A 22,524-nucleotide genomic window follows, 5' to 3' on the forward strand; every position below is an offset into this window, starting at 1 on the left:
CATCTGTGAGGCCCGAGACGATGATTAATGTGACCCAGGCTGGGGAGATAAGAGGAAGAATGCGTTGTCTGAATGCACCATACCCTGCTAGCTGCAGGGTACAGATGACTCGGAGTGCATCCGGCCCGTAGGACACAGGGACATGTGCCCCAGCGTCTCATACACCCCGTCTGGGGTCTGGATAACACTCACCCCTTTTCCACCAAGATAATCTCTGGCAGGGACCTGCTCCAGGAACACCACCTGAGCGCACGAAGGAGGGAGGCTGCTGGGAAGCGTTGCTAGGATACGGGGAGGAGGGGCACAGAGGGCATCAGGACCAGGGAGCTCCACAGAACATCAGCAGGGAGCACAGCCAGCGTCCGAGGAGCAGGAGGATAAATGGGTGGGCACCGTCTCTTGATTCCGCTGAGCTGCATCTTACCCAACACTGGTGGAGGGTTCAAAGGATAATTTGAAATCTAATTGGTGGGTGTTTGGGTTTGGTATTAGGGCCATTCCACTTGGTAAATATCAAGAAGCTGGATGCCTTCCCTGATCCTCTGGGCAAAGTTTACTGGCGCGGCCCTGGCAGCGAACAAAGAACATGCAGAAGCCAGAGAGAGAGAGAGAGAGAGAGAGACCATTCCCAGTAAGGGGAGGAGGAGGAGGGAGAGGAAGATGCCACCTAGCCAAGCCCCTCCAAGACACCTCCCCCCATGGCAGCCTATGTCTGTGTTCCTCATAAGAAATACACATTCCGAGGGTCTGGCTTCCTGGTGACTTATGTGTCTGCCCTCCTCCCCGCTAACCCCACCCTGCATTCCAGTACCCACCCCGCTAGACGGGAGAGGAGGGGAGACCCTGGTAGAAGCGCATGTGTTTCTTCTCAAGCAGCAGGAGCGTGAAGGTTGAGCTAGAGACAAGGTGGCAGTGGTAGGCGTCAGCTTGACCGCTGGTAGCAGGTGTACGTGACTGTCCACAGGAGCGCTACCCGATTGCATTGTAGAAATATAGCCCAGGAACCATCTGAAAAAAATAAATAAAATTGGATTCTTGCCTCAGAACTTATACCAAAGAAAGTAATAGATGGGTCAAAGATTTAAACGAAGGGAAAAGAAAGAAGTCAGAGAGAGAGGGGGAGGGAGAGAGGAAGGAAGGAAAGAAAGAACCATTGAAGGATTGGACGACCATGGTTTAAATTTAAAAAAAAAAAAAAAAAAAAGCAATCTCACAATGAGGAAAGGTCCTTCTAACAAAAACACAAAATCTGGGAGCTGCAAAGGACCAAATGCTGAAACAACCACATAAGGATGAAAATTTCTACTGGGTAAAAGCTACCATAAAGAGTGTTGCTTTGTTTTGTTCCCTAGGGATAAACCACAAGGATACCATAATCCCTTTATACATAGCCTTAATTTCTGTATTAAATAAAGAGTTCCTTTAAAACTCGATAAAGGAAAAAGCCCAACAGAAAATGATAGCTCACAGAAAAGGCACTTTAAACGGCTCCTAAATGTATAAAAATATGACCAACCTCACTCATAACAAGATAATAGCAAAGTAAAATCGTGAGATAGTGTGTTTCGCCCATCAGCCTAGCAAAGATCAAAAATTTGATAAAACATCATTGAAGTAGTTACTGTAGCACTTACATACTGTTGCTGGAACTGTGAGTTGGTGGAGTCTTACTGATTGTGATTGAACAACGTCTATCAAAACTCAAAATGAACATGTCTGATTCAGCAATTTCTTTCCAGACACTTACCCTACAGACACATTCCTCGTGTGTCAAGTCACGGATGAGTAAGAATTATTATTATGCCACTGTTTTAATGAATAAAAATCTGGAGATCACCTCAAGGTTCTTCAACAGAAGCTGGGATATTTAAATTACAGACATCTGTATTAGCTCCGAGAATGCTTTGCAGCTAATTTTCTTTTTAAGAATAAAGACACTCAAAAACAATGCCAAAAGTACGTTTTAAGGTAAAAACGCCAGGTGCAGAAAAATGGGCATACTATACCTTTACGTCTATAAAATAAGGCTGTATATGAATGCATAAAGAATCTCCAGGAACTGGTAACTTAGTAAGTGAAAAGTTAATGCAAGCAACACGTCCCCTTCTGAACAGGAAGACCTCAAGGAATCCCACAACATCTGAGGATTTTCCAGCACGTGTGCAATCAGCCTTCATGCTTACAGATTTGGGCAATGTGACTCGTGAAAAAACAGTTTTCCAGCTACCATCTAATCACGTGATTAGAATGATCAGTTTTTTGAAATTTTGCAAAACTCATCCATACAACCATCTGGGCCTGGTGCTTTCTTTGTGGAAGGCCTCATTTTCTTAATGTTATAGGACTCCTCAGGCTTTCCATTTCTTCGTGATTCTTGGGTGCATCTTGGTACCACACAGAGTGCTTGGGATCAGAGCACATTGGTCAGAGACAGGGCGGGAGAGAGAGAGAGAGCCACAGTCCACAGGCTCCTTGTCTCGTGCTTTTCTGTGCCTGGGCAGTCCTGCCAAGGACCTGTCTAGATATTTCAGCATCCTCCATGAGTCACACTGTCCAGTGTTCGCTTCTCAGGGCACTCAGAGATCTGTGTGCGGCCTGCCAATCAAAATGTCAGTCCAGGGGTGGACCAAGGCTTCAGCTTCTCAAACACAGCCCTCAGTGACAATGCCAGTGGCTGTCCACCCTTACATACTCGCTCAATCTCCCGTTGCATGGAGAGTGCTGATCCCCATTGCCAGGTTCAGACTTAGAGCTCCCAGTCTTATACGACATCCCCGAGGGGGTCGGCCTCCCCAACCCTGTCTGCCAGGGGTCTCAAACGGTGGTCCAAGACTGAAATCGAGCCCAAGTATTTCAGAGTTCACATACCACCCACTTTTCCACAATTATCTATGGACTCACAGCCGGTTCAGTCCACTCATTTATGTGACCTTCTGACCCCTGGAATATGTATTTGCGACCTTGCCAGACCTGAAAGATGGACTCAGGAAGAGAAACTGGGTAAAGCCTCAGTTACCACTTGCTTCAGGATTTATCCTCATCCCAGGCTGATTATGGAACAAAGAATCTGAGGCCCCCAATTTCATCCAGCTTGTGGGATAGGCACCCAGGGCTGATTTCTGAGTTGACGCAGCTGTCCGCCATCCCAGTGCCGCTCGTGGGGAGTGAAGGGCAGGCAGGAGAGGGCAGCGGGTCAGCAGTCGGGGGGACCGAGCAGGTCAAGGGGCCCAGGAAGCCCACTCACCCCGGGGCACCTTCCTGTGGTTCTTTTGAATGATTTAGCAGAATCTCCTGGGGCATCTGGCTGGCTCAGTGAGTAGAGCACGTGACTCTTGATCTTTGGGTTGTGAGTTCAACCCCCTCATTGGATGTAGCGATTACTTAAAGTGAAATTTCCTTTTTAAAAAAGGATTTAGCCAAAACTCTTGATGTGGACAGGAAACCGGTTAGGAAGTACTTACAGATCCACTCTGGCCACGTGGCAACCCAAGGAGATCACATTTATTAGCACATTACTAAATAACGTTGTGATTATAAGACAATCTTAGTCCCTGGGGGACAACTGCCTGGGAAAAGAATTGTTCCCCGCAGCCCGAGTCTTCCACAAGCTGCCTCCCTCCCGCCTTCCAGTAAATCTTCACTGACTGCTCCGTGGCCAGCCCTGACCTGCCCTGAGAGCTTCTGCTCACACATAGATCACATCTCCTGGCCTCCCCAGCCCTTCAGGCAGCACCCGCTCCCCGCTAAGCCCTCCTACCCTGACCAGAGGGATTTCAGGGGCTCTGGGTCAGTGGGATAGGTTGCTGGGGCTGCTGGAACAGAGTCCCCCATACTGAGTGATTTAAACCCCAGAACTGTATTGTCTCCCAAGCTGCAGGCCAGAAGTCCAAGACCAAGGTGCTGGCAGAGCCGGTTCCTTCCAGAGGCTCTTGGAGGGAATCCACTCCTGGCCTGGCCCAGCATCTGGGGGTCTGCCGGCCACCCATGGCCAGCCTCGGATGCTTCACGCAGATCTCTGCCTTGTCTTCACATAGCGTTCTCCCTGTGGGTGCCTCTGTGTCCAAACCCCCCTGTGAGAGGACCCCAACCCTATGGGATATGGGCCACCACATGCCAGGGTGACCTCCCTGTAACTAATTACATCTGCAACAGCCCTATTTCTGTGCCCTCTAAATAAGGTTCCGTTCTGAGGTCTGGGGGTTAAGAACGGAACATGTGAGTGGGGGCGGGCAGGAGGAGAACACAGCTCAGTCCACAGTAACTCAGGGCTTGGCCTCAAACTCACCGGGGGGCTAGTCCTGCAGCCCAGGGCCCACCCCACCTGTGGCCCTGACCCCTTCAGCCCTGCTCCGCCTGCTCCAGCCCTGCAAGGCCTCCTGGCCCCTGGCCTTCGGCGTCCAATGCCAGCTTTTAGCCCTGCCCCCACCACCCGCCACGGCCACGTCTGTCCCTGGGGGAGGCCGGGGTGAGGTGTGAGGAACCCAGACAGACATGGGTTCTAGTCTCACCTGCTGCACCTATGGGGTGACTTTGGAGGGACATCCCACTTCCCTGAGCCTCCGGACCCTTACCCTTAAAATGCTGCTCAGGCTTAGTGGGCGGCCAGACACACACCCTCCTCGTCCTGACTGTGTGCTGACTCCCTGGAGCCACTGCTCGGGTCTATCTGGGCTGGACGGCCTCTGGCCACCCCCTTGCCCCCACACACACATCAGTCTGTGACCCTTTCACCCCTCAGGAAATATTCTGGGCTCCCACCAGGCATGTGGTATAGTCCGGAGCCGACTCCCTGTCCTGTCTCCAGCCCTACCTGCAACAGCAGCTGGGGCCTCGTGCTGTCGGGGGGAGTGAGTCTGTGCCTGAGAACTTCCCGTGCACCACAGTATTGGGGGTGTGCACCCCCCCTCTCCCTATCTCTCTCTCTCCCCGTTTCATACGCCTGCCCCCCATTACCTCCAGGGAAATTCAGTCAAAACCCACACCCCATGACACAGACCCTATAAGACAGCCTGAAGCCTGCCAGAAGCCACTACCCGCCCAGGGCACCAAGTACTAACTAGCCACCCCGTGACTCCTGCAAAATGACAAGTCACACACACCCGCATTAAAGCTTCATGATTATCGTTATTACCGTAATTACTAGGGAAATCAGTGATCACGAGCGGCCTGGAGCCCCGCTCCGGCGACCCACAAGCAGCCCAGCCTTGGCACCACCGGCCGCCCTCCGGCCCCACAAACGAGCCACCAACCCCCGCCCCGGCTCCGGCCCCTCCAGCCCACACTCCTCTGGGGCTCTGGCTTGCAGCAGACATTAGTCAGGGGGACGACTGCAGAGGGGAATCCTGGCCGCTGTGTGAGCAGGGCCAAACAGCAGCCCGGGGAGGAGGGAGGAACTGTCGGCTCGTCCCTTACAGACGGCAGGCTGCTTGCTCTCAGGCAGGGTCCACACCGCCCAACTCCAAAGCCCTGCTCTCACAGGGACCCCACGAATGCCAGACACCACCAGGACAGCCTGGCAGAGCAGATGGTCCAGCCCACTTCTCAGAGTGGAAGACTGAGGCCAGGGCTCAGGGATGCAACGGCCCCAGGGCAAATCATTCCAGAAGCCAAGATGAGGACCCAGCGTTGCCTCGGTCCAAAGCCTGGGTCTCCCCACCCACACGCTGCTGAGACAGCCAGACCCCCACCCCCTGGATGCTGCAGTCCCCCACTCTGCAGGCTTCCACGAGAGGCCTCCAGGCACCGTGCCTCGTGGCTGCTTTGCAGACAACTTTTACTTTGCATTCACGGGGCCAGAGCTCCCAAGGCCCTGAGTAATTTGATTATAAATGTCTCCTGGATGCTTATAATCACGGGTGAGGAGTCCTCCCTCCCTGGAACTCTCAGGGGACTTCCGCACGCCTTTCCAGTGGCCTCTGCCGAGGCCTGGAGCACAGTCACCCGGGGTGGGGGGGCCCAGGTATGGAATGTTCATCACTTTTCAGCCTCCATTTCTCCTTATGCCTCCGCAGGAGACCTTCCCACGGTGAACAACAGGGGCGCCCGGCCGGCACTTTTCCTCCTAGAGTATCAATCCAAGCCCGCTTCTGCTTCTTCCCCATGCCCCGAGCACCCCTTCCCAGCCGTGCCTAGGCAAGGGGCTGAGGGGCCTAGGTCCTGGGCGGGGTGTGTGGCACCTGAAGAGGGGGTGTCACGGTGTCCTCGCAGCAAGCAGCTGGTGGCCCAGAGGACATCCTCCAAACTGAGCATGAACGGGGGTGTGCCAGGCCTCAGCTCTCAGGGTTCATCAGCTCCCACAGGATTCAGCCAGAACCCAGAAACCTCATAAAGTGCACAGCCAAACTCAGCAATCGCACAGCGCGCTCCTCCGGCCCCAGAACTAGGCATTTGATGGCAGAATTTAAACTGCCCAGGAAAATATACACCTGCTCAGGTCTCATGTGTGTCGCGGGACAACAAGGGGAGACGGGAGTCAGGGGGCTCATCCCAGTCACCCAGGGACTCAGACAGATGGACACGTATCCCCAAAGGTGCTTGCACAGTTCCAGAGGCTGAGGAAAGACAACAGGATCAGCCACATGCTGCCTCAGGAATCTGCTCCCCCCAGAAGGACTACACAGCCTTCGCCCACAGGCTGCTGCCCAGAATGCCCAGTTGAGAGAGAAGAGATGAATCGTGTCCTAGGGAGGGGCCCCACATAACCAACACAAACACACACCAAAGACTAATCACCCCCTCGCCCTCTCTCCGCGTCCCCTTCCTCCTTTTAAGTTGCTGTCTCCTCTATCTGCTGCCCACTCAGTGCCTCCCCTCGGCACACGCACCTGCCTACCGCTGCGTGCATTGTGATAACCCGTGGAGACGAGAACCACCCTTGAAATTCCTGCACCTCACCTTTGGTGTGCTCACACCACTTGCTTTGGCCAATGGAGCAATGTGGAGGAAGTGGCAGCTGCTGGTTCTGAGCCCGGGACTCGAGGGACCTTGGTGCCTCTCTTTGCCCTCTGTGCTTCTGCGATGGTCATGCAAAGGACATGCCCAGGCTCGCCCTTGCCCCGGTGGAGGAAGAGAGACACAGGATGCCTCTTGTATTCTGCACCAAACTTCCCAGCCAACCCAGACACCTCTCCCTGTAGGGCTCCAAGAATGGGGACCATTTGTGATGCACGAGAGTTAACGAACACAGATCCCGACCTCACACTTCCTACGAAAACACATAGCTAAAGCATTAAACATGAAAAACAAAAGACAAATCTTCAATTTTTAGAAGAAAATGCAGGATGGCGTTTTTATGACAACCAAGAAGACACACAAGGAGGTTTCTCTCATGAAACACACAAAAATAAACACCATAAAGAAGAATACTGACAAAGAGGAAATGTGGAACTTTGATCTGACTAAAGAGGCCGTGAATAAAGTTAAAAGACAAACATCCATAAATAAGGAAAACATATTTATAACGTATTTGACCACAAAGGATCTGACTTCCATGTCACAAAAAATAAAAGTCAGCGAGGGGAAACCAAAGAACCCAATAGAAAAATGAGGCAGAGAGAAGAAACAATTCCCACAGGAAGAAACCCGAAAGGCTAACGGATACTGTGCAGGTCGTGCCCCTGCATGGCAATCAGGGAGCGGCACACTAAAACAATAAGGAGATGTTACTCCACACCCACCGGACGGACAGAACGGAAGGCGGGCCGGCGAACGGCGATGGAGACGCGCAAGGAGTTTTGCAAGCTGCCGGTGAGAGTGCCCAGTGCCCAGCCGCCTTGGACACCGTCTCTCACCAGCAGCGATGAAGACGGACACGTTCAGAGACCCCAGCCCACCAGGGGACCGGCACATCAGCAGCATCTCGAAGAGGAGCACACCCCCCGCTTGTCAGAGATGAAGGATTCTAGACTCGTCTGAAGAATTTGGGTGAAGAGGAAAAGCATATGCGGGAGACTAGTAGTACGGGCTACTGTTTGCATACAAACTGAAAAGCAAAAAAAAACAAAAAAAATAGACCACGTGTTCCTCACGCACATGCATCCTCGGGGTAAGGAACACGCATGGGAAGGGTAGACACTGACTTCAGAACAGTGAGGAGGAAAGAGTCCAGGGGAACACGTAAGGGGCCTGCGAGTCCAGCATCAGTAAAAGCCGTATTGTGTTATGTCCTTGAGCATGACTCGGAAGCAAATGTGTCATAAAGCCACCGTGCATTACGTTTACCTGGCAGGTACCTGAAAGTTTTATATCGCTGCTCTCTACACGGGTCTGCATGTTTGTGACACCGCGTAATCACTTCAGAGGGCTGATAAAATACAACAGGAAGCATGCCCAGATAGCAGCAATGGTGATCTTCAGGGGATGGAATTATAGGTGGGTTCTTTCGACTTTTTTCTACTTTCATATTATCTCTCTTTCCTTTTGCACAGATTTCTTACTGTTAAGGTAGCAAAGCGTGTCGAAGCACGCCTTGCCGTGCTGGGACGGTGGTGGGGAGGGAGCTCAGCCGTTCACCTGGCCAGCCCCTGGGCTGCTTTGCTGTGACGTAGGAGCTCACTTCTCCCCTGCAGCCAAAGAGTTAAGAAAGCTTGACGTGAAATGAATCATTCCAGGGGAGCTAAATCCCTGCCTTATCTAATTTTGTATCCTGAGGCTGATTCATTTAAACTCTAAAATAAAATAAACATTAGCGTTAAATAAGGATTAAATACTCAGCAGGATCCTTAGTCCAACAAACTGACATTGTACATTTTATGGTATGGATTGAGGGGGCCCTGGGAGGCAAGGCGGGAGCAGAGGGAGGGCTCTGAGCTAAGGGGAGAAAATCGCCAATGCTCTGGGGTGCAGTCCCTTTAGTCTCCACCTGGATGCCAGCAGAAAACTCAAGAGCCACCGACTAGAAGTTCTTCACACAGGGGGGAGCCTTGTGCTGTGTTCCCAGCTACCCCTTGTCACCAAAGGGTAATCCCCCGATGACCCCCCACCACAGAGGGGCCAATCAGGGGAGTGGGGTCAGGAGATTGAAGGAAGCTCTTAGAAAACAACAGAGAAGAGACCCTCTTTCCTGGGTATTGCTACGAAGTAGCTGCCAAGAGCATGAACCAACAGCCGTGACCCCAGTTTCCCCAAAAGCCACTGATTGCACAAAGGGAACCAGGGAAGATGGGACAGGTGAGGGTGGGGTAAAACTGTCTGCCTCGCGCGCCTGGAGGGATCCACAAACCTGGGCCGGGGTAAACCTGTCTGCCTCGCGCGCCTGGAGGGATCCACAAATCTGGGCCAGAGAGGAGGGTAGGCAGCTGATGGGTTCCTCCAGGTCTGCAGCACAAACCTGGGCTGATGGGTTCCTCCAGGTCTGCAGCACAAACCTGGGCCATCATCCCCAAAACCAGCTACATTGACCCCACTCTCTGCACAGTGATGGCATCATAGAGCTGGACCATGGTGAGAGACCATTACAGCATGAATGTAGCAACAGACCAGGGTTCAGATGGTCCTAGACGCAGGCCCCACTGAACCTCTGACCAGTGAGCAACTCACTTAGCCACTGGTCTCCCCACAGATTCAGGGATGATGAAATCCCTTCAAAAGATGTATACTGGGCATCTACTTTATACAAGGAGATATGGGATTATTGGTTGAGGTATAAAATAGGTCATAGTCCCCCAAGGTAGGTGTTGTAATACCTGAAGAGCAAAGTCAAGTTGCTATGTGGGAGGGGGTGAGTGTTTGACAGAGAGGTGAGAAGCATGGCATGTCTACGCAATCAGGAACATCTCATGGGTGGCTTCCAAATGCACAGTTTCTCCTCTTCCTATAAAATCTGTGGCTGTCCTTATAAGGCCTTTGCAGAGATGCAGGGCAGCTGAGAAATACACAGATAAGAAGAGAGGGCAGAGAGAACACGTTCCTGGCATTACCAGCCACAGACATTTTGCAGAGAAGAAAGCAACCCTTCTGGACCCATGAGTGAGAGCTAAATGTACAGGAAGACAGTTGTTGACTATTTGGTTCATGGACTTGGAACATTTGCAGACCAAGAACCAGGAGATATGGGGTGTGGAAGCTCAGGAAGGGGTCGATGCAGCAGCACTGGGGTGACAAGAGAGGAGAAAGAACCTTTCAACATGACCAGCACACAGACTCGGCTTTCCACTGACAGCAAGACCAGTGAGTGGTAATGAGTGGTAATGAGTGCTTGCTGGTGTGCAGACATCATGCTCTTGTCTGGGGCACAGACCTGTTCAACAACCCTGCACAACTGGTAGGACATCAGAGAACTGGATTTAAACTTAGCATCTTGCTACTGGCTTTCTATTTGTCCCATCTGTTGTTTATTCCCTTTTTCCTCCTATTCCCGTCTCCTTGGGGATTATTTTTATTCCATTTTGTCTTTTTTGTTGCCTTATTAGGTATAAGTGTTCTTTTTTGTTTGGCTTTGGTTTCTAGCCATTGCTTCACTGTATACATCTTTACTGATCAAATGATAGTATGTCAAATGATATGTGCCACTTCATATGTAGTATAAAAATCTTTTATTTTTCCTTTAAAGATCCCATTTACTTATCAGACAGAGACAGAGAGCGCACAAGCAGGTGGAGCAGCAGCAGAGGGAGAGGGAGAAGTGGGCTTCCCACTGAGGAAAGAGCCTGACACGGGGCTCAATCCCAGGACACCAGGATCATAATCTGAGCCAAAGGCAGATACTTAACTGACTGAGCCACCCCCGCGCCCCACACATGTAGTATAAAAATCTTAATACACTGCCATTTCCCCCTTTGGCTCTTGTGATACATACATGCGTTTGCTTCTACATATGCTATAAATCTCCCACTGTGCTGTTATTGTTTTTATTTGAATAGTCAATTGTATTTACAAGATATTTTTTCATGTTTCATGTTTACCCACACATTTGCCATTTTTTCTACTCTTCATTTCTTTGTGTAAATGCAGATTTCCATCTCGTCTTATTTTCCTTCTGCTTAAAGGATATCCTTCATCATTTCTTAGAGTGATCATCAGATAGTCGTTAAGTCCTTTAAGATTTTTTGTGTCTCAAAGTCTTTCCTGTCATATTGGAAGGATATTTCTTTAAGCAGACTCTACACCCAGCATGGACCCCAACACAGGGCTTGAACTAACCACCCTGAGATCAAGACCCAAGCTGAGATCAAGAGTCTGATGCTTAACTGACTGAGCCACCCAGGTGCCCCTGAATATTTTTGTTGGGTGCAGAATTCTAGATTGACAATTGTTCTATCCTAAAGTACTTTGCAGATGGTGCTCCATTGTCCCCTGAGTGTCATTGTTACTGACTAGAAGTCTGCCATCATCCTCATGTTTTCTCTCCTCTACATAATACATCTTTTTTCTCTGTCTGCTTATTTTGCTTATTCCCTCTGGCTACTTTCAAAATTTTCTCTTTATCATTGGTTTTAAGCAATTTGATTATGACTTGCCTTGATGTAGTTTTCTTCGTGTGTGTGTGTGCATGCATGCACGCACGTGTGCACATGCACACTCTGGGCTCATTGGTATTCTTGGATCTCTGGGTTTATAGTTGTCATCAAATGTGATATATCCCACCCACTATTTTTTCAAATATATTTTCTTCTCCCCTCACCCCTCTTTGAGGGACTCTACTCCACATATATCTGTCTGTTGAAGTTGATCCTCTGCTCATTTATTCTAATCTTCTTTTTCTCTGCATTCCATTTTCCTAGTTTCTAATACTGTCTTCAAGTTGACTAACCTTCTCTTCTAAAGTATCTAATCTGTTGTTCATCTCACCCAGTGTGTTTTTTATCTCAGGCATTATGTTTTTCACCTCTAGAAGTTCAATCCTGGTCTTTCACATCTCCACTGAACATGCTCAACGTTTTCTTTAATTTCTTGATGTGGAAAAATATAACAGTTTTGATGTCCTTTTTTATCAGTTCTATTATATGTGTCATTTCTGTGTCAGTATCTATAGATGGACTTTTCTTTTCATTATTGATAGTGCCTTTTTGTTTCTTGGAATTCCTGGTAATTTTTTATTAAACAACAATGTGAATCTTACTGTACACTACTTACAGTAGTGAGTACTGAGTATTATTGCATTTCTATAAATATTTCTGAGTTTGTACTAGGGTGCAGTTAAATTACCTGGAAAGATTTTGGTCCTTTGAAGACTTTCTTATAGGCATTTCTAAGTGGGACTAGCACAGTTTAGGCCTAGGGCTAATTTCCCACACTGCTGAGGCAATTTTGTTCTCAGTAAACTACTACATGTCTTGGGAATTATAACTCATTCCACTGTTGCTGGTGGGAACACGAAAGGTGTCCCATTCTATGTGAGGTTCAAGCACTGTTCCTTCTGCTCAGGTGGGTTTTTTTCCCTCCAGATCTGATTACTCATATACATGCACTGATTGGTATTTACCTGAAGACTTGGAGCTTTTCCCCTTTGTAATGTCTTCCTCTCTGGTACTCTGGGTACTCACCCTGCATAAATTAGCTGCCTTGGTCTCCCCAGACTCCCAGCTCCTTCTCCTCAACTCAGACAGCCTGGGTTCTCCTTCCCAGGCTGTCCTAGAAGCTCTTTAGTCAGGAGTTGGACCAATCATTTGGCTCCACTCATTATTTGCTCTCTCTCAGGGATCACTGTCCTGCACTGTCTGATGCCTGATAGCCTGCCATGGGGTTAGATTTAAACCCAAATTGTCTGACACCAGAGGCCATCCTTAACCACTGGGACAACCAGCAGCTGCTGGTTGATGAGCAAGTAAGAGTTGAAATCAATACTTTTTATATATTATGAGCAGTTGTTGGCTGTCCTATGTTCCTACTCAGTAAGTTGCCCATTACTCACCCTATACCATGTGTCCTATCATTATTAACTAGTCTTAATCCTTCTTACTGTCATTGCAAAGGTGCTGAGTTAGAGCCACTGACAGTGCCATTAGCAGTCAAGATGGGGATAGCTACCAATTACCGTCAAGAGCTGGTGCTCAGAGCCAGCACATCAGGGAGGCAACATTGGTCGGGGGGTGGGGGTTCTTAAGAAGACCACTTTCAGCAGGTACTCCACATACTGAAGTCTGATCTTAAGGGGGCTCACAGTATTAAATAAGGGACCTGAGTGTGATGATTTCTCAGACTTTCTCCCTTAACAATTCTGAGTTTATAATTATCTATTTCCCCTCGGGGAAATGAAAACCATGATTCCTGATTCACCAGTGAACTTAGGAAAAAGAGGGAGAGAAGAATGGATCAGACCTATTCCTGGAATACACTAGACAGCTTCTGGAGATTAAAATAATGACCACTAATGGATATACATATTTAATGTTTCAGTTACTGGTAAAATTAATACCCTGTTTAATATTAATAGAAGCAATGTACATCTCTGGGGTTGTTAATCTGCTACTTTTCTGCTACGTCAGATGTAAAAATAGCTCCCCATGATTATCCAGGTGGGGAGGAAGGAGGGGGACCTGAGCAGTAAGGGGACAGTGACAACATCATGCATTTTAAATGCCTTATGGCTCATCATAATTCTAAGGGAGAACATTTTCTTCCAAGTACAGACAGTTTCAAACTTCATTCATGAGTTCTTTTTTATTCAACAAATACTTACTGAATGCTTTCAATAGAAGTGCCCCATACTATGTTATTTTTCTTACCACTCCACCTTATTTAATCCTACAACAACCCTTTGATGGCACTGCTGTTATTACCATTCTAAGGATGAGAACACTGAGGCTTAACGTCCTGCAGGTAAGAACAGGACAGAGACAGCACTGGATCCCCGACTCCAGAGCTGCATTCTGATTCCAACCTTCCACAGTTTGTGTTTTTCTAAGGCATTGTTAAGTCTATGGTTGCATAAACACTTAAAGAAGTAAATAGGAATATAGGACAGAAAAGGAGAGAGGCGATTTCTAGAAGGTGAAGTGACCTGACTCCAAACTGAGAAGGCAGCTTTGGGAAAATTTACTTCCCTGACACCAAATTCAAAATTTCATCGTAATTAAACCAATATGTGTTGAATGCCTACTATGTGCCAGGCAGTGTGTTAAACCCTGAGAAAACTGATTAAGACAGCACACCTGCCTTTAGGACGCTTATAATTTACATTCTACTGGAAGAGACAGACAGAAACACAATGACAACACAAATAGAAACAAAACAAGTACCTAAGCATAAATAAAATAAATGGATTGCTTCTTAAAAAAAAAAGAAGAAGAAGAGACTGAGGCATCAGGGAACCAACTTGAGGAAGGAAAATCACTAGAGTCCTCTGACGAGGTCAGTCTATTGGGAGTCTTTGGGCAAGCAAGGAAGACCACCTCGGTATCCCTCAGCATAAGGGGCATGTTGGAGGAGCCGTGGGTAGTTCAAAAATGGGAGAGGAGCTGGAGTTCAGAGGAGGTGAGGAATGGGGTCATCCTAGTGTCTGGAAGCAGCAATCACTCCCAGTGAAACTGCAGGAATGAATGTCTTCTGCCAACTTGTTCTCCTTTCCTTTCCTCCCTCTACTCAAGACAAAAATCCTGGGAAGTGGGATGAGGAAGGGGAGAGCCCAGTTGCCTAGCTTGGGTCACACACCTGCTCCTTGACTGGGTGACTACAGAACATCTTAACCTGTGCTGCCCTGCTGAGGCTCTTCACAACAGGACGGAGCAGGTTCTCAACCAAAACAAAACAAAACAAAACAAAAAAACTTGGGCACCTCTAGGAATGGAGAACCAAAGTTGTATGGATGGAAAGGTCAACCACAGGAGAAGACACTGGCTAGAATTTGGACGAAAAAAAATGCAGAGGAACCAACTTTTGAAAGTGGAGGGAAATGCAATCCAGGAAGTGAGGACAGCATGTATAAAGACCCAAAGGTGAAAGTTCGTGTCAGGTAATAGATGAATTTTATTATCTAGAGGAAAGGGAGCTGATCGCTCTATAAAGACACACAGAGTAAATATATGTATGTGGCTAGATGAGGAGGAAGATGAGGATGCAAGAGGAGGAGGAGGAAGATGACCAGAGGAAGAAGAAGGAAGGAGAGAGGGAGGGAGGGAATGAATTATCCAGAATATAAGCTTCCTGGAGAGGGGGTGAGTGGATAGATAAAAGAATGGACAGATAAATGGATGGAAGGACAGATGGATGGATGAACAGGTCATGTTGATGACAGATGGTTGGGTGTGGATGGACGGATGGATGGACGTGTGGATGCATGGACAGATGGTGAGAAGACGGATGGTAGGCAGGTGGATGGAAGGATGGAAGGATGGATGGATGGATGGACAGATGTATGGATGGATGGATGGACAGATGTATGGATGGATGGATGGATGGACAGATGGATGGATGGATGGACGGATGGATGGACGGATGGACAGATGTATGGATGGATGGATGGATGGACGGATGGATGGATGGACGGATGGATGGATGGATGCATGGACAGATGGATGGAAGGACGGAAGGATGGATGGATGGATGGACAGATGGATGGATGGATGGACGGATGGATAAATCTTCCTGAGATGCTAACATTTGGCTTTGTTCTCAACTCTTCTGCCCTTTCCCATCACCTTTTGTGTCACTAAGACACCATGTGTCAGGCCTGGTGCAAGGGTCAGGTGAGACAAGCGCTGAGGGCACAAACTATGGTGAGGGGTTCACTTTCAGAGTCAGGCAAATACCTGAGAGTGAACACCTCCTGGAACTTGGTGCCCTAGGAACTTCAATCACCCCCTCTAGTCCCAGCCTCATTAAGAATTACCCACACACTTCTGAAAAGTGAATGGACCCTCCCTCAGACAGATCACTCTGTCAGTGTGCAAATGCCCAGAGTGTCCCAATGGTCTGTCCCAACTCCCATTCTTTGCCCATTCACTGAGACAAGGTCATGTAATAGAACAACCATTTGCACGGTTCAGGATCCAGATCCATGCCGTCAGCTTGCTGTGTGAGCCCGAGGAAGTCTCTTCCCTCTCTGGGCTTTAGTTTCCCTCTTCGTAAAACAAGGGAGGTTGGGCTCACCTCTGGCTCAAAATAGGGGTGGAAAAGAAAGGTGGGAGGCTCCCCAAATGTCAAGGAAACCCCCCTTACAGGGCTTGTACCAACCCTTACCCACTTTCTCAGTATTTTCTTCATCTGTTGATTTTACGAATATTCTTCCCACATGTCCAGCATTGGACTAGACACTGTGGTATAATGATGAGCCACACAGACGCTGTCCCTGCCCTGCTGGAGCTTAGAGCCCCAGCAGTCAAGGCAGAGAGGAAATTAAGAAGGTTGCCAATCACAGTTATAACAGCTGCTCTGAAAGCAAAGTCCGGTGGGCTACAGGACGCTGGCCAGGGAGCCTGACCCAGACTGCTGTCAGGGAGGCTTCCTGGAGGCAAATGAACAACAAGTCGTCTAGTAGATGATGAGGAAGAGATGACAGATGCCCTGAGGTCTCACACCAAGGTCGGGGAAGGTGGGACAGATCCCAAGTCTGCAGATCCCTTGTCGACCCCCGGGAGACTCACTCGTTTGTGATGGCAACACTGCCTCCAGCTCAGAGCACATCATCTTGGAGTCCTTAAAAGTCCTTTCCTCTGCCTTTCGAGGCTGGGTCTTGCTGAGCACACAGAGGGGCTTTTAAGCTGTGACTTGTTGGCACAGAACCAGCAGCGGGTGTCATTCTTAACACACATGCCCTGTGGCAGCCCGGCTTGCAGCCTTGGAAAGATGATTAGGGTATTTGTTCAAAAGACGTGATTGCTACATTTTCTCTTCCACTTTTGATGTTTATGACTCCCTTTCTGTCTTCTGGCTGCATCCTAAGCCATGCAGAGCTCAGTCTTCAAACCTCATCTCATTATCCATTTTCCCCCCGACTGCATATTTTAGGGGCTGGTAATAGGGCTGCCTATGGTGCTATGTATTACAGCTGAACACTCCAACACCCCACACTCCCCCACCACGCAGAAGAGACAAAATATTTTCATTTCTAAGCCTCTAAGCCTAGAGGGGAAAAAAAGTTGTGGGATTGTGTGACTGCCGTGGCTTCTTAAGAGCCTTTGGGAGCTGAGGAAGGAATCCAAGCGGGGGAAGGAATCCTGCCTCAGCTGACTTTTCTTAAGTCACAAGTACGTGGCCACTTCACATGGCCAAAGGAGAAGGGAGATGCTCCTGATTATATCTGCCTTCACATCAACCTGCCTGTCTGGAGGTGCCCAGCCCTTGCTCAAGCCAGGTAACTTCTGGGATAAAGGGGAGGGCAGAGCTATGCTAATTAAGCACTACTATGTGAAGATGCTGTGCCTTCTAGTTTCTAATTTGGTTAATTTGCATGTGTATCAGTAAGCTATGCTGAGTAACAAGTCACTACCAATTTAGCAGGTTCAGAACAGCACAGACTCATTATTTTGCAGTTTCCGTGGGTCAAGAGCCAAGGTACAGGTTAGCTGGGTCCCCTGGTCAGTGTCTCACCAATCAAGGTGACAGCCAAGGCTGGGAGCTTCGCAGGTGTGATCTGAAGTGGGACCCCACACTCAGAGGACAGGGAAAGAGCACAGAAAGGAGCAGACCACTCCATATTGGTGGGTGGCAGTTTCAGCAAGCGAGGGGACTTCCTTATGAGATCTGTCCTGACGTCCACAAGATGAGTGGCTCTACCCACTCCCCCACCAAATCCTAAAAATTTACGTAGATGACTTAGCAACATCCAGTCATGTATACCACCCAGAAGCTGTCAGCGCATCACTATCTCAAGTCTGTATCTTTGGGGCAGCTTCTGGGAATGGGGTAGGCAAGCCAGGTGCACCTTCCCCAGACAGAGGAAGAAGTGATCAGCCTCCCACTGCCTGGTTCCACGCTGCAGGTCAACTGGTGATCACAGCTTCTCGATGACTTCCCACCACAGCCACAGATCTCATGTGGCAGACTCAGGGTCCTCTTCCAAATGTCTGGCTGCTGTATGAATTCAGTTCCTTGCAGTTGTTGGACTGAGACCCTCAACTCCTAGGGGTCACCTGCCATCCCCCAAACCACCCCACAGCAGCTTGTTTTCTCAGGGTCAACAGAAGAGTATCTCATCCTTCCAATCTCCCTGACTTCTTTCTTCTTTGACTTCTAGACTTTACAGATATGTGCACACACACATGTGCACACACACGTGCACACATGTGCACACACGCACACACATGGTTCACCTGATTGAGTCAGGCCCACCCGAAACACTCTCCCTTTTAATGAATTTAAAAGTCCACCAGGTCGAGACTTTATTCACATCTGCCAGATTGCTTCACCTTGCCCTATAATGTAACCTCACCATACTTGCAGTCCCTCCCACTTGAAGGGAGGAAATATATAAGGGGATACCCCAGACACTCATCTTAAAAATCTACCCACCGCAGCTTACACCGTCTTTTGTCCATAGCCTGTCTGGCCTCAGTGGCAGTGCAGCTCAGGTCACCTGGGTTGAACCTCCGCTCTGACTCCCACTAGCTGTGTAACCTCGGGCAAGCCACCTGTGTCTTGGTTTCCTCCTCTATCAAATGGCTCAATAGTACCCACCTGGGAAGTTGTTTTCCAGGTTAAGAGACAAAAGCATGTGGCCTGCTTAGGGGAGCCGAGTGTGCAGGGAGTGCTCTGCCGACGCCTGCCACGGTGACTCTGCCGGACTCTTGTATTCCTCCCCCACCCCGTGCTGTGCCAGAACCGAGACGCCTCTTCCCCCAAAGCACCCCCGTCCCTCCCCCCACCTGCAGCAGCCCCTCCATCCCAGGAGCAGACGGAGACGGAGCAATTAGCCTTCAGTGATAAAAGTATGCGGTGCTGTCGCCGGGCCGCCAGAGGAATTTATGAACTGCACGGAAGCTTCTGTTGCCACAGGAGAATCTGTCAGGGGACCACTTCGGAGGTAAGAACAAAAAACACACCATCCATCACTGCCAGATCCTTCCCATGGCAAGATATTAGAGCAGCGCTGTCCCTTCCCGCATTTTTCAAGCCTTATACACTGAGCCTACGTTATTTTTGTCATCAGATGAGATAAAGGCAATAAACCTGATTTTTCATAGAAAAGCTCTGTGGTCAGAAACGCCAACTCCTGCCAGGTTGTGTCTGCAGGTGGAGTGCCGCCAGGATGCCCGAGAGCTCGTGCTTTTTTCCTTTCTTTTTTTAAAACCCAGATCCACTATGCAAATTGATCATAAACATTTTAAAGCATCTTGTCCTGTCTCAATTCATTACGGCCTTCGGGGGCCCAGCTTCAGCAGCAATGAAGCCTTCACCATGCAGCGGGGCTGTCCTGAGAGGCTGGGCTGCTGGCCTTGTCCTGCCCGCGGGACTTCTGACCCTGCAGCCCATGCCTGCCCGGCCACACTGATCACTCGTCTCCCTAGGCGGCTGGCCACCACCCTTCATCACCACCATCTCTGTCTGTGTCTCTCCATCTCTCTCTCTCCCTCTCCCTCTCTCTCTCTCTCACACACACACACACACTCGGCAGTAGCCACTGCGTCATCCTCCAAGACGGACCACCTCCACCTGGCGTGAAGGTGATGATCCGTAACTTATTGCTCAGCCCCTGGCTTGCTTCCACCTGCAGAGGAGGAGGACGGAGGCCTCCAGAAGCAGCATCGGTTACCACCTCTGTTCTCAAGCCTGCTCTCCGTCCCCCGTCCCGAGAGGAGCAGGCCCAAGCCCCTCCACAACCCCCCCACGCACACCTGACAGCCACCCCCAGAGGGACCTAAGTAACCACCAGCAGCCACACCCGGGCCTGCCATCCAAGTCTCAGCATCCAGTTCTGACAACCGGACTTCCTTTTCTGCAGATCCCCACCTGCTCGCCCACTTGCCCACTTACCCACCCACCCTCCGTCCTGCCTTCAGCCCACATCCAGGGCCACTGCTGCACCGTTCCTTAGAACCTGATTCTCAAGATAGGAACTTGACAACGGATTCTCAGGGAGGTCTAGATGGCCAAGAACCACTCGAGGTACTGGCTAGGGATCCTTGCGTCGTTCCGTTTGCACTCTAAGTGGATGGATGAATTCTTTTTACCAGTTTAAGAGAAGACTCAACATTTCAGGGGATAAACATGAAGTATTTTATTTCCACCCTTGCCCCAGAATAACTGCCCCCAAAAGGGGTGTTGATTTCCCCCACCCCTTCCTGCTGAGTACCAAGTCCTTGGTCACTATCTTGGCCGATGACACAACTTTGCCATCTCAGTTATCACAGCAACCTCCTGTCAGCCCTCAGGGGGCGTGTTTGGACCGGTGCAGCAGAATGGCTGCTCTTGCAAAAAGCTGCGAGTAGGCGAGCTAAGAAGTCCGTGCAGGCAGGCACACGGACAAGTTTCACACGCACAGTCAGAGAAGTAAATTAAACTCCAAAAGCACGAACTGGGCAATCCCTATGTCTTGAGCACAGAGACCCGAAGTTGCGTGGATAAGACCTAGTCTTGCCAACGAGACCAGAGGAGGCAGGTGAATTCATCAGTATTCATTGTGTTCTCAGGCCAGGCCCCTGGGTGTCAGGATGATGGAGTTGTGGCCCCAGCCCAGGTCTGCTCGTACTAACGGAGGAAAACGAACACACCTGGGGAGCCACAGACATTGTGACGCAGGTTCAGGCTGGCGTGTGTCGAGAACATTCTGGGAGCCCTTCAAGATGTATGAAGCCTTGGAAACAGAATCTACCTCTCTGTCCCTGCCCTCCCCTGCACCCTGCGGCCCCCACAACCGACTTGGGTGCCCCACACCCTCCCGGCTCCAGCGAGCATGACTCCTCTCTGCCGTCCTCGGGCTTCCCACCTGTCTCAATCTTTGTGGTCCTCAAGCCGCAGCTTCACCTGGGATCTTGCCAGGAAGGCAGAATCTCAGGCCCCACCCCTGATCTGCGGGGGCAGAACCTGCCTTTTACCCAGATGCCCAGGGACTGACATACACACATTTGAGCAGCTCAGCGGACAGGCCTCCCCACACCCGTGTGACCCAGGCAGCCTTTCCTGTACTTGACAGCCCTTCGGCCCTGATGCCCCTCCACCCCCGAGGCAGACAGGCTCGCAGTCCCTCCCTCTGCGTGGCACCAGGCCCTGCTCAGACGGCTTCACAGAGTCTGCCCGCCTTCCCCAGCCACCAGACCGTGTGCCCACTGAAGGCAAGAATCCAGGCTCGCGCCTCTCTGCATCCCCAAACTCAGCCCCGTGCCAGGCCCGTGGGGCGCGTGCTGCCCCACCGCAGTGAAGATCTGCCTCATGAGTCAAGAAACCGCGCTGGGGCTGCTGTAGCACATCACACCCTCAGCGGACGGACCGGAAGAGCTGTGAGGAGCCTGGAAAAACCGTTCAGAATCATCTGATTTGTTCGCAGCCTTTTCAAATGTCCTGAGAAGAGAAGGCACTGACCTTTTGGAGAGAACAGATTCGTGTCGGGGCCTGGGGCCGGCTGCACCGTGCTGGAGCCGGGAGAGAGCCCGGCAAGGCGGGCCTGCACACTGAGGTCCGAGGAGGGATTGCACTTGTCATTTCGTTCCCACGTCCACGAGATTAAACGTTCCTCTGAGTTGGGGGGTCTGGGAACCTTGTGGGGCCGAGACGGGAGAGGGGCCCATCTTGCACGCAGCAGCCGCGCCCTGGCTCTTCCTAGGAAGACCGCAGCTGTCGGAAAAGGAAACGCACCCTGCCCTGCAGGGAAGTCGTGCCGTTCCGAGAGCAGACACTCGGCAAATGTCACACCGCAGCCACAGAGACACAAAGATCTCAGAGGCCCAGGGACACCTCAGATATCTGGGGCTCAAGGATTCGGTGTCAGTGTCCTTGGAGCCTTGGAGCAACCGGAGAAGACCCAGGCTGTGGGGAGGAATCCAGCGGATTGGGGACACGGCCCAGGGGAGGAAGGACGTAGGGCAGGGGCCGGGGTGGGGGCGCTGCGGTCACTAATTCGTGTGGGTGAATTCTCTGAACTACAATGAGGGAAGCTTCTCTCCAACTCTGGAGTACACAGGACGATAAGCAGCCGGGGCGTCGCCGGATCGGTGCCCGGCAGTCCGCGCGGCAGTGTGCGGCCTCGGGGAGGCGCGCTCCGCGGCACGGGCGAGCCCCGGGTCTGCACCCGCAGCCCCTCCGGGCCAGCGCGCCCGGGCGCGAGAGCGGACCGTCTCACCCCGCAGGTCGGGGACACGCCAACCGGGGGGGGGGGGGGGGGCAAAAACCCAACCCGGGGGGGGCCCCGGGGGGGGGGGGGGCCCGCGCCCCCCGGGGGGGGGGGGGGGGGGGGGGGGGGGGGGGGGGGGGGTTACAAAAGCACAATCCGGGCGGCGCCCTGACGTAGGGGAGCCCTAGCCCCAGCCGGGGCGGCGAGCGCTCTCCGAGGGCCGCGGCCGTGCAAGCCCCGCATGCCCCGCACGCCCCGCACGCCCGCACGCCCCGCACCCCCGCACGCCCGCACGCCCCACACGCCCGCACGCCGGCACGCCCCGCACGCCCGCACCCCCGCACGCCCCGCACGCCCGCACGCCCCGCACCCCCGCACGCCCG

Source organism: Mustela nigripes, chromosome 14 (assembly GCF_022355385.1).
Source record: "Mustela nigripes isolate SB6536 chromosome 14, MUSNIG.SB6536, whole genome shotgun sequence".
Classification (NCBI taxonomy): domain Eukaryota; kingdom Metazoa; phylum Chordata; class Mammalia; order Carnivora; family Mustelidae; genus Mustela; species Mustela nigripes.